This window comes from Ranitomeya imitator, chromosome 3, assembly GCF_032444005.1.
Source record: "Ranitomeya imitator isolate aRanImi1 chromosome 3, aRanImi1.pri, whole genome shotgun sequence".
Classification (NCBI taxonomy): Eukaryota; Metazoa; Chordata; class Amphibia; order Anura; family Dendrobatidae; genus Ranitomeya; species Ranitomeya imitator.
Window position 1 is genome coordinate 183,454,169 of NC_091284.1, and position 13,931 is coordinate 183,468,099.

Below are 13,931 nucleotides of genomic sequence, written 5' to 3' on the forward strand. Positions count from 1 at the left end.
ACCGGAGAGGTACTTGAGTTAATCGGGTGGAAAGTCCTCCAACTGCTCATCTCGTGCATTCTCCATTCAGGTCCCGGTAGCTTCCTTTCCTATTGTGTACCGATAAATGTCAGACAAGAGGAGACCGCAGCTGTCTCTGTGATCGGGAAGGACGTAGTGTCAGCGTTCTTCTCAGTCACAGGAAGGTGCCTCCAGACTTCAAGACACACATGTTTTCTTGTTAAAGCATTCGTCTTGTAGGCCTTTAAGGTTATTTGACTGATTTTATAGCATTTACTGTAAGAAAAAAATGGTCTAAAAATTTTTTTTTTTCTCAAATCACCTTCACTCCTCCCCAAAAAACGTAAAATCAGTCATATGTACCCAAAAATTATCAAATTAAAATCTACAGTTAGACACAAAAAACAGGGTATGTGGCTTAAAAAGTCTTTAAAAAATGGCAACGGAAACCAATTTCAAAATTCTATGTATAAAGTTCCAATTCTCTCTCTGTTATACAAAAGGGGGAAACAGCACAGCAGACTTCCAGAAAAAAAAAAAGTGATGTTTATTGTCCAAATGGCGTGGCGACGTTTCGGATACATTCCTTTCTTAAGCTTGAGAAAGGATTGTATCCGAAACGTCTCCACGCCATTTGGGCAATAAACATCACTTTTTTTTTTTCCTTGAAGTCTGCTGTGCTGTTTCCCACTTTTTTTTTTGCTACTATTGCAAGGAGCCTTCTGAGATTGCTGGCTGGGGATGCGTGCACTTTAACCCCTTCATGACCAGGGGATTTTTCGTTTTTCCGTGTTCGTTTTTCGCTCCCCTCCTTCCCAGAGCCATAACGTTTTTTATTTTTCCGTCAATTTGGCCATGTGAGGGCTTATTTTTTGCGGGACGAGTTGTACTTTTGAACGACATCATTGGTTTTAGCATGTCGTGTACTAGAAAACGGGAAAAAAATTCCAAGTGCGGTGAAATTGCAAAAAAAGTGCAATCCCACATTGGTTTTTTGTTTGGCTTTTTTGCTAGGTTCACTAAATGCTAAAAATGACCTGCCATTATGATTCTCCAGGTCATTACGAGTTCATAGACACCAAACATGACTAGGTTATTTTTTATCTAAGTGGTGAAAAAAAATTCCAAACTTTGCTAAAAAAAAAAAAAAAAAAAAAAGTTGCGCCATTTTCCGATACTCGTAGCGTCTCCATTTTTCATCATCTGGGGTCGGTTGAGGGCTTATTTTTTGCGTGCCGAGATGACGTTTTTAATGATAGCATTTCGGTGCAGATACGTTCTTTTGATCGCCCGTTATTGCATTTTAATGCAATGTCGCGGCGACCAAAAAAACGTAATTCTGGCGTTTCGAATTTTTTTCCCGCTACGCTGTTTAGCGATCAGGTTAATACATTTTTTTAATTGATAGATCGGGCGATTCTGAGCGCGGCGACACCAAATATGCGTAGATTTGATATTTTTTTTATTGATTTATTTTGATTGGGGCGAAAGGGGGGTGATTTAAACTTTTATGTTTATTTTTTTCACATTTTTTTTAAACTTTTTTTTAAACTTTTGCCATGCTTCAATAGCCTCCATGAGAGGCTAGAAGCAAGCATAGCACGATCGGCTCTGCTACATAGCAGCGATCTGCTGATCGCTGCTATGTAGCAGAATTGCACGTGTGCTGTGAGCGCCGACCACAGGGTGGCGCTCACAGCGACGGGCAATCAGTAACCATAGAGGTCTCAAGGACCTCTATGGTTACCATTCACAAGCATCGCCGACCCCCGATCATTTGACGGGGGTCGGCGATGACGTCATTTCCGGCCGCCCGGCCGGAAGCGGTAGTTAAATGCCGCTGTCTGCGTTTGACAGCGGCATTTAACTAGTTAATAGGTGCGGGCAGATCGCGATTCTGCCCGCGCCTATTACGGGCACATGTCAACTGTTCAAAACAGCTGACATGTCCCGGCTTTGATGCGGGCTCACCGCGGAGCCCTGCATCAAAGCAGGGGAGCCGGCATCGGACGGTATAGTACGTCCGATGCCGGTAAGGGGTTAAGGTATTTTTTTTATTTTATTTATATTCAAAAAAATAAAGGGATCACTTAAACAACAGAATATAATTCTAAGGTAAATCAAACTGTGGACTTAGGAAGCAACACGGTTTGACAAATTATTGGCAATTATCAAGACACTCAATAAGTCCGGTTTCACATATCAGTGGCTCCAGTACGTGAGGTGACAATTTCCTCACGTACCAGGGCCACTGACACACGTAGACACATTGAAATCAATGCATCTGTGCAGATGTCATTGATTTTTTTGCGGACCATGTCTCCGTGTGCCAAACACGGAGACATGTCAGTGTTCGTGGGAGCGCACGGATTACACGGACCCATTAAAGTCAATGGGTCCGTGTAAAACACGTACCGCACACGGACGTTGTCCGTGTGCAGTCCGTGTGCCGTGCAGGAAACAGCGCTACAGTAAGCGCTGTCCCCCCCCCCCCTCCCCTCCCACTGGTGCTGGAGCCCCATTCATATCTTCCCTGCAGCAGCGTTTGCTGTAGAGAAGATATGAATATTCCTTTTTTTTTTTTTTTTGTTTCTCGTGTTAAAAATAAATATCCATGTCCCCACCCCCTGTGCGCCCGCCCGCTGTTCTTAAAATACTCACCCGGCTCCCTCGCTGGCTGGTGCTGCTTCCTGTCCTGGCCGCACCTTCTACTGTATGAGCGGTCACGTGGGGCTGCCGATTAGTCATGAATATGCGGCTCCACCTCCCATAGCAGGTTCACACTGAGCACATATGACAGACGTGACAGAGTCTGGAGACGCCGCGGAGAGCGATCTGCTGCCTGAAACATCTTTCAGCATGACCGGTTTGGCAGTGGGTCAGTAATGGTGTGGGGTGGCATTTCTTTGGAGGGCCGCACAGCCCTCCATGTGCTTGCCAGAGGTAGCCTGACTGCCATTAGGTACCAAGATGAGATCCTCAGACCCCTTGTGAGACCATATGCTGGTGTGGTTGGCCTTGTGTTCCTTCTAAGGCTACTTTCACACTTGCGTTGTGTGACGTACGTCGCAATGCGTCGTTTTGGAGAAAAAACACATCCTACAAAGTTGCCCGCAGGATGCTTTTTTTTTTTTCCATTATCCGATGCATTGCGACGTATTGGCCACACGTCGCATCAGTCGTGCGACGGATGCGTCGTGTTCTGGCGGACCACCGGCACAAAAAAAGTTGCATGTAACTTTTTTTTGTGCGTCGTGTCTGCCATTTCCGACCGCACATGTGCGGCCGGAACTCTGCCCCCTCCTCCGTGGACCTTACAATGGGGCAGCGGATGCGTTGTAAAACTGCATCCGCTGCCCCCATTGTTAATTTTTGTTTGCGTCGGGCGACGCATGGCGACGGCCCCGTACCGACGCTAGTGTGAAAGTAGCCTAATGCAGGACAATGCCAGACCTCATGTGGCTGGAGTGTGGCAGCAGTCCCTGCAAAATGAAGGTATTGAAGCTATGGACTGGCCCGCCCGTTCCCCAGACCTGAATCTGATTGAATATATCTGGGACATCCTGTCTCGTACCATCCACCAACGTCACGTTGCACCACTGACTTTCCATGAGTTGGCGGATGCTTTAGTCCAGGTCTGGGAGGAGATCCCTCAGGAGACCATCCGCCGTCTCAGCAGGAGTATGCCCAGGTGTCATATAGAGGTCATACATGCACGTGGAGCTTACACACGCTACTGAGCATCATTGCCTTGTCTTGAGGCATTTCCACTAAAGTTGGGTCAGCCTGTAACTTTATTTCCACTTTGATTTTGAGCATCATTCCAACTCCAGACCTCCGTGGGCTATTAGTTGTGATTTCCGCTGCTCATTTTTAGGTTTTATTGTTCTCAACACATTACTATGTAATAAAATATTCCAGTTGCAAATCTTTATTCATTTAGTGATACCTAGGATGTGGGACATTAGTGTTCCCTTTATTTTTTTGAGCTGTGTGTGTGTGTGTGTGTATATATGTGTGTGTGTATAGAGATCTACAGTGACTTGCAAAATTATTCACTCTCTTGTCATTTATCATGTTTTGCAACCTAGATTTTAACTGGTTTTTTTTGAGTATTTGCATCAATTCATGTAAAGGACATGCCTACAACTGTGAACATTTGGTTTTCTTTATATTGTAGAGCAAACAACAAATGGGACAAAATAATTCAATCATAAGTGTGCATGACTGTTCATTCCCTAAAGTCAGTACTTTTGTAGTGCCTCCTTTTGCGGTAATTACACCTGTAAGCTGCTTTAAATAAGTATGAGCTTCCACATCTTTCCAGTGGGATTTTTGCGCATTCCTCAAGACAAAAAAATTGCTCCAGCTCCTTCAAGTTTGCTGTTCACCAGAGGAAACCATCTATCTTCAAATCTGACCACAGATTCTCAATTAGATTAATATCTGGGCTTTGACTCCAAAACATTTAGACATTTCACCTTCAAACACTCAACCAGTGTTGCTTTAGAAGTATGCTTGGGGTCATTGTCTTGTTGGAAGGTGAACCTCTATCCAAGTCTCAAATTACTAACAGACTGAAACCGGTTTTGGTTAAGAATGTCTCTACATTTCGCACCACCCGTCTTCCCCTCGATTCGGACCATTTTACCTGTCCCCGCTGCTGAAAAACATCCCCACAGCATGATGCTGCCTGCCGTCACCATGTATCACTGTGGGGATGGTGTTCGTGGGGTGATGAGTTGTGTTGGTTTGGCACCAGACATAGCGTTTAGCTTGGTGTGGTCCAAATTTTTTTACATTTGGGGAATCTCCAACATGGCTTTTGGCAAACTTAAAACACAAAAATTGTAAGGCTCATTTAAGTAAAGGCTTTTTTTTCCGACCACCTCTATGGAGTGTACGGCTTATTGTGGTCGTATGGACAGATACTGCAGTCTCTTGCTTGGGAACTCTGCAGATCATTCATGGTTACCTTTTGGTCTTTGTGCTGTCTCTATGATTAATGCCTTCGCCCCGGCTTAGAGTTTTGGTAGGCGGTCCTCTCTTGGCAGATTTGTTGTGGCACCATGCTCTTTCCATTTGATAATAATGAATTTGGTGCTTTGGGGAATCATCAGAGATTGGGATATTTTTTTTTTTAGAACCCAACCCTGACTTGTACTTCCCAAAAACTGTCCCTGGCTTGTTTTGAGATCTCCTCGGTCTTCATGGTGTCGTTTGGTTAGTGTTGCCTTTTTCTTAATGGTGTTGCAGCCTCTGTGGCTTTTCAGAAATGGTGTATATATACTGACAGACCATGTGACACTTAGATTGCATACAGATGAACCTCCTTTCACTACGCATGTGATTTATGAAGGTAATTGCTTGTACCAGAAAGTTTTAGGGGCTTTATAGCAAAAAGGGGTGAATACATATGCGCATGTCAGTTTTTAGTTATTTGATCCCATAAATTTTTAATTTATGCCTATACTTTTTTTCGCTTTACCAACTTAGACTATTTTGTGCTGATGCATCACACACAAATCGGATTAGAAAAATATTTAAACACAGGTTTTAATGTAACAAAATTGGTAAATAGCTAATGGGGGTTGAATACTTCTGCAAGCCACTATATAAATGTGTTGTCACCTTGCTTATACAGACCTGGGCAATCAAGTTACTATTTTCTGCACAATGATGCTGTAAAAAACCATGGTGGTTAAACTTAAAATATGGCTCTTGGAAGATGGGCTGGAAAAATGACAGCACAAAATGTAAACCAGCCACCGCATGAAATATATTTGCAGATTGAAATCGGTCTGGCTAACTATCATAAGATTGAGTTTGAAGGTGCATATCATTTTAGCCCACTTTTGTTCTCCACCGGTTGGATGGAATCTTTGCTGTGTAGCTGACTCATCTGGCGCTCCAATTCACCCATAGTCAGATATCCCTAGTTATGTTTTTAGGTATTTTATTGAGTTGGACGTTACCCCATGCAACCTATCGGTATATATCTTGTCAACAAGTAAACTTTCTGCCTCCTGAAAAGATGAGCTTCATACATAAACACTCCCTGGTAAAAAGTGAGACTTACTACACCAGGTCTTTGGGTTCCCTGAAAATTGCCCACAGGAAAATTGCCCACACGGAAAATTGCCTACATGGAAAATTTGCCAATTGCAGCATCATAAAGTTTCAGATCTATGATATTTGAGGTGAAAGGTGAGGATTTCACATGATATGTGATCAACTTGTAATTTACAGCTGACCTAGTGCAAAACTGCAAACATGCTGAAGATCTGTGGTTTGTAGCAGTCTGTCATTATCAGCAATAGATGGATCTAGTCTGCTCTCATCTCTCACTGATTCTGCCTTACTCCTCTCATCATCCCAAAACAGCAGCACATGCAGAACCAGCAGCAGTGTGATCCAGATGAGCCATCACTGCTATCAGTGCTCACAAAAGAATCACTGTATTATCTGTGGAGTTACATGGGACTGCAGGTCACATCTAATACATTATCATCTCAGTGGGTGCTCGCCAAAAGCAGGGTGCTGCTGGCTTAGATGGTCCTGGAAGCCCAGAAGGCACCGCAGAAAGGTGAGAATCTGTCAGAGGAGCGGTAGTGCCATAGCACCTCCGCTCTCCCATTCACTTCAGTGGCAGTGAATCTGGGGCCTACACTTCCTTCCCTGTCCACTTATGGCTACCAAGAGTAAGAGAGAACAGACCCTACCTAGTTATGTATCATACACATATACTGCAGGTGCAGGCAGGCATAGGATGGAAGGAAATGCAGAGTGGATTTGAATAAGGGTCTCTAGGCCCAGACACACCACAATGAGAGTGGAATAAGGGTCTCTAGGCCCACACACACCACAATGAGAGTGGAATAAGGGTCTCTAGACCCAGAAACACCACAATGAGAGTGGAATAAGGGTCTCAGCCCAGACACACCACAATGAGAGTGGAATAAGGGTCTCTAGACCCAGAAACACCACAATGAGAGTGGAATAAGGGGCTCTAGGCCCAGACCCACCACACTGAGAGTGGAATAAGGGTCTCGGCCCAGACACACCACAATGAGAGTGTAATAAGGGTCTCTAGACCCAGAAACACCACAATGAGAGTGGAATAAGGGTTTCTAGACCCAGAAACACCACAATGAGAGTGGAATAAGGGTCTCTAGGCCCAGACCCACCACACTGAGAGTGGAATAAGGGTCTCTGCCCAGACACACCACAATGAGAGTGGAATAAGGGTCTCTAGACCCAGACCCACCACACTGAGAGTGGAATAAGGGTCTCGGCCCAGACACACCACAATGAGAGTGGAATAAGGGTCTCTAGACCCAGAAACACCACAATGAGAGTGGAATAAGGGTCTCTAGACCCAGAAACACCACAATGAGAGTGGAATAAGGGTCTCTAGGCCCAGACCCACCACACTGAGAGTGGAATAAGGGTCTCGGCCCAGACACACCACAATGAGAGTGGAATAAGGGTCTCTAGACCCAGAAACACCACAATGAGAGTGGAATAAGGGTTTCTAGACCCAGAAACACCACAATGAGAGTGGAATAAGGGTCTCTAGGCCCAGACCCACCACACTGAGAGTGGAATAAGGGTCTCTGCCCAGACACACCACAATGAGAGTGGAATAAGGGTCTCTAGACCCAGACCCACCACACTGAGAGTGGAATAAGGGTCTCGGCCCAGACACACCACAATGAGAGTGGAATAAGGGTCTCTAGACCCAGAAACACCACAATGAGAGTGGAATAAGGGTCTCTAGACCCAGAAACACCACAATGAGAGTGGAATAAGGGTCTCTAGGCCCAGACCCACCACACTGAGAGTGGAATAAGGGTCTCGGCCCAGACACACCACAATGAGAGTGGAATAAGGGTCTCTAGACCCAGAAACACCACAATGAGAGTGGAATAAGGGTCTCTAGACCCAGAAACACCACAATGAGAGTGGAATAAGGGTCTCTAGACCCAGACCCACCACACTGAGAGTGGAATAAGGGTCTCGGCCCAGACACACCACAATGAGAGTGGAATAAGGGTCTCTAGACCCAGAAACACCACAATGAGAGTGGAATAAGGGTCTCTAGACCCAGAAACACCACAATGAGAGTGGAATAAGGGTCTCTAGGCCCAGACCCACCACACTGAGAGTGGAATAAGGGTCTCTAGGCCCAGACACACCACACTGAGAGTGGAATAAGGGTCTCTAGGCCCAGACTCACCACACTGAGAGTGGAATAAGGGTCTTGGCCCAGACACACCACAATGAGAGTGGAATTATTATTAGCACAGTGGAATGACGCCTCCTAAGAACAGAATCCGTACTCTGGGACTAGGGATGAGTGAATAGAACCTGGAGAAGTAAACTGGGCCCAGAGACCTTTGTTGAAATCCATTCTACATTTTCTTTGCTGCCTATGTTGTGCTGTATTGTATTTCAATGGTGCCCATGGAAGTCAAGGACAATCACCCGGCAGCTAATTATTTGCAATGATTGTTTAATAAACTTAAGTTATTGTTATAAGAACTCCTTAATAAACTGTTCTTAAACTTGTCGGTAGTTTTTTATGTGGGCAATTTTCACTGACATTCTTCTGTGCTGCAGAACATCTCACCTATAATTCTGTACTAGTCTCTGTTCTGCAGAGCATCTCACGTATACTATCCTCCTGTCCTGCAGAGCATTTAACCTATAGATCTTTGCTATTCTGTCCTGCAGAGCTTCTCGCCTATAATTCTATATTATTCTGCCCTGCAGTGCATCTCATGTATACCTGCATAATATCCCCATGTCCTGCAGAGCATTTAACCTATATCTTTGCTATTCTCTGTCCTGCAGAGCATCCTCACCTATAATTCTATATTCTTCTGCCCTGCAGAGCATCTCACCTATAATTCTATACTAGTCTCTGTTCTGCAGAGCATCTCACGTATACTATCCTCCTGTCCTGCAGAGCATTTAACCTATAGATCTTTGCTATTCTGTCCTGCAGAGCTTCTCACCTATAATTCTATATTATTCTGCCCTGCAGTGCATCTCATGTATACCTGCATAATATCCCCATGTCCTGCAGAGCATTTAACCTATATCTTTGCTATTCTCTGTCCTGCAGAGCATCCTCACCTATAATTCTATATTCTTCTGCCCTGCAGAGCATCTCACCTATAATTATATATTATTCTTCTGCCCTGCAGAGCATCTCATGTATACATGCATATACTATCCCCCTGTCCTACAGAACATTTAATCTATAATTCAGCTGTGGGCAATTTTCTGTGGGCATTCTTCACCTTGCACCTCAAGTATCATGGATCTGAAACTTTGTGATGCTGCAATTGGCAATTTTCCATGTGGACAATTTTCTGGTCACCGATCTTTGCACTAGTGTCTTCCAAAAAACTCAATAACCCACTCTCTGGCTGAATGAGTCTGTACGGGATGCAGCAATCAACAATTGCCTAGCCATAGACTGCTCTACAAGTGTGGCACTCATGACAAATCTAAGCTTGTCTACAATGTCATCCAATCAAAACCTTTGTTTGCCATGTAGAAATGTTCCTATTTGTATTTATTTTATTGAATACTTTTATAAATTGTGTAATTGTATATACAGCATTGTTTTTTATCATATTTATTTGTTAGAGATTTACAATCAAATAAAATAAATTAATTTTTTTTTCACTGAACTGCTACTTGGAATTAAATGAGACCCATGACTGCTACATACATATAGCATCTGATTTATGTTTTTTATGGTAAAAGGGCTGCGTGTGCATTATTTTGGCCTCATTCAGACGTCCATTTTTTACGTACTTTTTATATCTGATTTTTACTGATATAATGTGTACTCATTATATTATGTGGCGCTATTCACGTTTGTTTTTTTGTTTGTTTTGAGGATCGTCTGTCTGCAAAACAAAAAATCACAGAAATCTTAATTTTGATCCAAGTCACATCAAAATCAACCATTCAGGTCTGTGAACAGATAAGCATAGACAGCACACAGATGCTAACATTGCAATGCGTTGGAGAAGCTTTGTAATTTTTTTATTTTTTCCATACGTGAAACAGTTTTACCCCTGGAATGATGGTAAGTATAACAATGTACGGTAAATAATTAGGCCTCATGCACCTGCAAAAGAGCCCTAAAGCCCTATTATCGTCAGAATAAAAGAAAAGCTATGTCTGGGTTGTCTGATTTCTGGACTAAACTCACATCTATGAATGGGTCAGTAATGTAATGGATGTGGATGCCATTTGTATTTGAATACATGTACATGATTGTGTGATAGAAGCTTGAGGGTATGTGCACACGTTCCGGATTCTCTGCGGATCCGCAGCGTTTTTTGAGGTGCAGAAACGCTGCAGATCCGCAATTGATTTACAGTGCAATGTAAATCAATGAGAAAATAAATGCTGTGCACACTTTGCGGAAAATCAACTGCAGAAACGCTGCGGTTTAAAAGAAGTAGCATGTCACTTCTTTTTTGCGAATCTGCAGCGTTTTTGTACCCATTCCATTATAGAAAACCGCAGGGGTAAAAACGCAGCAAATCTACAAGAAAACCGCAGCAAAACACAAAAAACGCTGCGGAACCGCACAAAAAACGTGACAAATCTGCAGGTGCGTTTTCTGCCAGGAGAGGCAGAATCCGCACCAGAAATTCCTAAGCCTAATCCGCAACGTGTGCACATAGCTTTAGACAGTGGCTAAGTCTCCGGCGTCTTTTCTCTACTCTTCCAGCTATAAACAGCATTTTCCAAACAGAGACGCCAACGAATAGACATTCAACTTCTTTTAACCTCATCACACTTTCCAAACTTTGAAGCAGATAAGAGAAGTCACAAAGGACTGAATGTGCACAAAATGTTATTTTTATATTGCTATTTTCATTTTTTGCAATGCTTTTTCAGTCAGATTCCAAGTGGAATTTACTTTTAACAAGACGTCGTTTGCACATATCTTAAGGAATGTGTTTATGAAAAATCCTTTATGGTATTTTTCCATAAAAACAGTTGTTTGGTAGGGACGCCGGGTGTCAAACCCCCACAACCAATCTGATATTGATGACCTATTCCAAGGAGTTTTTTTTTTTCTACTGGATCCATATTATACTCCTGGACAACCCATTCAAGGCGATTCTAAGCTTTCCAGTTTGGGCAAACAACTAGAAATCCTGTAGCTTTGTAATATTTGCCCAAAATTTGCTCCTTAATTGCTGGTCTATGAAAGTATAGATTGCGCTTTCATTGATCTGTTCATGTACTGTTTTATACATTATATAGCCTTAAATATCTGGACACCCTTCCTATTTACTGAGTTTGGGTGTTTCATTCACTCCCAGTGCAAACGTGCATAAAATCAAGTACAAGTACACAGCCAAACGATCGCAATGCAGGTGCATCTCACAAAATTAGAATCTCATTAAAAAGTTAATTTCAGTTCTTCAATGCAAAAAGTGAAACTCGTATATTAGTCATTACAAACAGAGTGATCTATTTCAAGTGTTTATTTCTGTTAATGTTGATGATTATGGCTTACAGCCAATGAAAACCCAAAAGTCATTCTCAGTAAATTAGAATACTTTATAACACTAGCTTGAAAAAATGATTTAAACATCCAAAATGTTGGCCTACGGAAATGTATGTTCAGTAAATACACTCAATACTTGGTCAGAGCTCCTCTTGCATCAGTTACTACATCCATGTGGCATAACAGGGAGGCGATCACTCTGTGGCACTGCTGAGGTGTTATGGAAGCCCAGGTTGCTTTGATAGCAGCCTTCAGCTTATCTGCATTGTTGGGTCTGGTGTCTCATCTTCCGCTTCACAATACCCCATAGATTCTCTACGGGGTTAAGGTCAGACAAGTTTTTAAACCAGGTATTGGTACTTTTGGCAGTGTGGACAGGTGCCAAGTCCTGCTGGAGAATTACATTTCTATCTCCATAATGCTTGTTGGCAGAGGGAATCATGAAGTGCTCTAAAATTTCCTGGTAGATGGCTGTGCCAAGTTTGGTCTTGATAAAACACAATGGACCTACACCAGTAGATAACATGGACAATCTACCTTTTACTCTATAGCTACACCATAATTAATTATTCATCCCAAGGTGCTTCTAAGCCCCCCTCCCACCTCTTATTCCTTCCTTTCCTGTACTTTTTCCCCTCCCACTCCTATCCTCCTCAACTGTTCTGTGCTCTCTGTCTCCTCTGAAGTTCACTTAGTTTTTCATCAAAACTGGAAGTTTCTGTAATTCCTCTGTGTTACTGTAAGTTTCTGATGGCCAGATACTAGCTGTTCATTATACCGGATATAATATTTGAACTTATGCCTAATGTTACAGTTACCTTCTCAGAATATGCTTGTTATACAATAATCTCTCAATGAATAGACCATTGAAAGAAAGAAGGAAGAAAAGAAACCCTGGAAAAAGTGCATGATGCCAAAATAAAGCTCACCCAAAAGATCCAGTGCTGATCAGTCTGACTGGTGTAGAAGTCGCTCACACACGGCTTTCTCCATGTGACCTGATCAATGTCTAAAAAGAATGAGAAAGACATTTATGCATAGAAACTGCAGGAAAATAAGAGCTGCAGATGCAGGAACTTCTCCCTTCTATGTTATGTCACCGCTGACACGGCAGCAGATGTAGAGGACGTGATACAAGCCGGACCCCTCCACTGACACTATTATAGGGAATAAAATATCTTCCATACACATATATCATTGTACTGCGGGGGTAATAGGGAATATCACACGGAGGAGAGCGGAATAAAACTGCTATCACATGATAGAAGAAGACGGATCCTTACCAGGTGTTCCACTGAGTGGCCCGACCCTCTAGTATAAACAGGACATTTTGGGCCAAAGCTTTAAAAAAGGCCAATTCTCCACTTTGGGATTTTTCTTCAGCCTATAAAGATGAACATAAACAGATAATGAAAATCATCTCAGAAAATGCACATTGCCTAAAGATTAATCTAATGTAATAATAATAATTTTATTTACATAGGGCCAACATATTCCGCATCGCTTTACATTATAGAGGGAATTTGTACAGACAATAGACATTAGTGAGGGCCCTGCTCGCAAGCTTACAAACTATGACGATCCACCCACGGCTATTAACCAGTTAAATTCCGCTGTCAAACTCTGACAGCGGCATTTAAATTGCGCTTTCGGCAATCATGTCAGAAATCCGCACACCAGTGACCCCAGTGATCAAGTGTCACAGGTGTGTTGGCATGACAACCTGAGGTTGTCAGTGCCGGCTTGTTGTGACCACCCAGTGGTCATTCAAGTGAGCAATTCTGCTATATAGAGGCTATATCTGAACATTGCCTCTATGTAGTAGAGCCGATTGGGTTGTGGCAGCTTCTAGTCTCCTAGACTATTGAAGCATGCCAAAAAGAAAAATGTTTTTAAAAATATTAAAATAAAAAAATATATAAGTTCAAATCACCCCCCTTTCGTCCCATTCAAAATAAAACAATAAAAATAACATCAAACATACATATGTTTGGTATCGCCGCATTCAAAATCACCCAATCAATAAAAGAAAATAATTAACCTGATCGCTAAACAGCATAGCGAGAAAAAAAAGTCACAATGAAAGAATTATGTTATTTTAGTCACCACAACAATTGCATTAAAATGCAATAGCAGGCGATCAAAAGATTGTATCTGCACCAAAATAGTATCATTAAAAACGTCGACTTGGCCCGCAAAAAATAAGCCCTCACCCAACCCGAGATCACAAAAAATGGAGATGCTACAGGTATCGGAAAATGGCGCAATTCTTTTTTTTAAACAAAGTTTTGAAAAAAAATTTCACCACTTAGATAAAAAAGAACCTAGACCTGTTTGGTGTCTATGAACTCATAATGACCTGGAGAATCATAATGGCAGG